The sequence below is a fragment of the Antechinus flavipes genome, chromosome 2 (assembly GCF_016432865.1).
Source record: "Antechinus flavipes isolate AdamAnt ecotype Samford, QLD, Australia chromosome 2, AdamAnt_v2, whole genome shotgun sequence".
Lineage (NCBI taxonomy): Eukaryota > Metazoa > Chordata > Mammalia > Dasyuromorphia > Dasyuridae > Antechinus > Antechinus flavipes.
This window is the reverse complement of record NC_067399.1, coordinates 650,567,852-650,570,376: the sequence shown is the minus strand read 5'-3', so window position 1 is coordinate 650,570,376 and position 2,525 is coordinate 650,567,852.

Genomic DNA, 2,525 nt, shown 5'->3' with positions numbered 1-2,525 from the left:
TATTCTAAGTGTGTGGGGTGTGTGTGTGTGTGTGTGTGTGTGTGTGTGTGTGTGTGGTGTGTGTGTGTGTATGTTTGTGCTGGGGGAGGAGAGTGGAGGGACAACCTGTGCACAAATACGAGGCTATCAGTGTTGTCTAGTAAAACAGCATTTCATTTCCTCCCCCCAGAAGTAGCAGGGATGATTTTGCATTAAACAACCTCTACTCTGCTCTAATACCTTTCTAAATCTTTTAAACCAGGTTTGCTACAAATCTAAGGAGTGAAATGTATTTGCAAACCCTCTGTTTGGACCATTACTACAAAATAGACTTGGAATAAAGAAAACGAATTCAAATCTTCTACTAGATGTTTATTGGTCAAATGACTGTGGACAAGTCATTGAACTTCTCTCAGCCTCAGTTTCCTCATTTGCAAAATGAGAACTGAAATAGAGACTATCCTGCAAATTTGCTATCATAGTTCAAATAGACTAAGTACACAACAAACTTTAAAGTGCTCCATAATTATTAGCTATTAAATTATTATTAGTGCTCTACAAATGTCAGCTCTGGGGAGAAAGTCCTTATGTAAGAAAGGGAAGTTAGTCACTGCCACTCAGTAAAATATAAATTACTTGTGGTATAGAATATATTATATACATATATATATATATATACATATATATATATATATAATATATATATATATATAATATAATATATATATATATATATATATGTATATTGCCCCACATTCCCTAATCTTAACACAATGCTCTTCTTACAGTACATACTTACTATATCACACATAGTTTATGGTTGGGTTCTTTTCAAATTACGCCAAACCAAGCAATTGAAGTCAAGTAGGAAAGAAACTGAGATCTAAGAGATCTGTAATGATGACATGACAGAGGAACGTTTCTACTCTGGCCACTCAAGAATTACATTTATTCTGGCATACAGGATGTCTGTATGAATATTGAGCCTTACCCTGCTTACACAGAACAAGTTCCTGCACACAGCCCTTCAGTGATGAAAAAAAAAATCAAATGGGAACCATATGGCCATGTTCTTCCCCTTCATTCAACCTATGTAGAGTTTTTGTTAGAATTCAATGGAAGTGTCTGAACACAATGAGAAAGAAAATACAGATGTGCATGATTACAAATTGAATTGAACTGTAATAAAATGAGGAGTCAGTTATAATAGAAAGAAAAGAATGCTGAACTTTTGCATCAAGAAGAATAGAATTCAAATCCCGTTTCTCACATGTTATCCACTGTTGCATAAGTGATAGAGTCTACGTGTGTTTGTGTTAGAATCCTGCCTAATACCCTTACCAGTTGTATTATAATAGGCAAGATACAATCTCAGATTCTTAATTTCTTCATATAATAAGATGGAATAAGAATAGGAACGTTTGTACCAGCTACCTCACAGCTTCAAAAGGAATCACTTTGCATTTCTTAAATCACTCTGGAAATATGTTATTCATAATATCAAATAAATCAATCATATATCTTCCTCTCATAACTTTTACTAATATTCCCCATGTGACCTGACTATAGCAATCAAATATAAATCACAAATAGAAAAGATTTCTGGAAAATTCAACTTTTCATTTTGCATTCATTATACTTCTTTCCTAGTTAGGAGTCTGCCATCCCTCTAGTTTAAACCATGAACACAGAAATTGATGGTACCTCAGTTGCTAAAAATTTTCAGTTCCTATTGATTTTTATAAACTGAGAAATGTAGAAATGTATAATATCTCTTTCTGATATTTTTAACAGCAAGAAAATTTTTCCCTTCAATCAACATTTGCTATGCTATGTTGAATGAAGCCAGAGGACATTAAGTCTAAGAAATGTGAAAGGAATATAACATTCAAAAATGTACAAAAGAAGATATAGTCCCTCTCACTGGTTTACTTTTGAATAATCAGGCAGGCTTGTAATTGGCACTAATAATAGTACAGCCAAGATATATATCCTTCTTGTTGCTATATCTAAAATATTTTTAATGCCATACCAATAAAACCAGAAAAAATGATTTTTAGGGCTAGAAAAAATAACAAAAGTCTTCTGGAAGAACAAAATCTCAAGAATATCAAGGCATTAATAAAAAAATAAAAATAAATAAGATGGCCTAGCATTACCAGATCTCAAACTATATCATAAAGCAGTAATAATCATCAAAACTATCTGGTATTGGCTCAGAAATAGAAGAGTGGATCAGAGAAATAGATTAAGTACATAAGACAAAGTAATAACTAGAATATGGGAAGCTAGTGTTTGATAAACCCAAAGTCCCCAGTCTTTGGGATAAGAATTCAGTATTTGACAAAACTAATTGGAAAACCAGAAAATAATAGGACACAAACTAAGTATGTATCCTAACATACCATAGTCTGACTAGCATCTCACACCATACAGATAGATAAGGTTAAAATAAGGACATGACTTAGATACAAAAGTTGATACCATAACCAAATTAGAAGAGGGATAGTCTATATGTCAAATCTATGGAGAAGAGAAAAATTCAT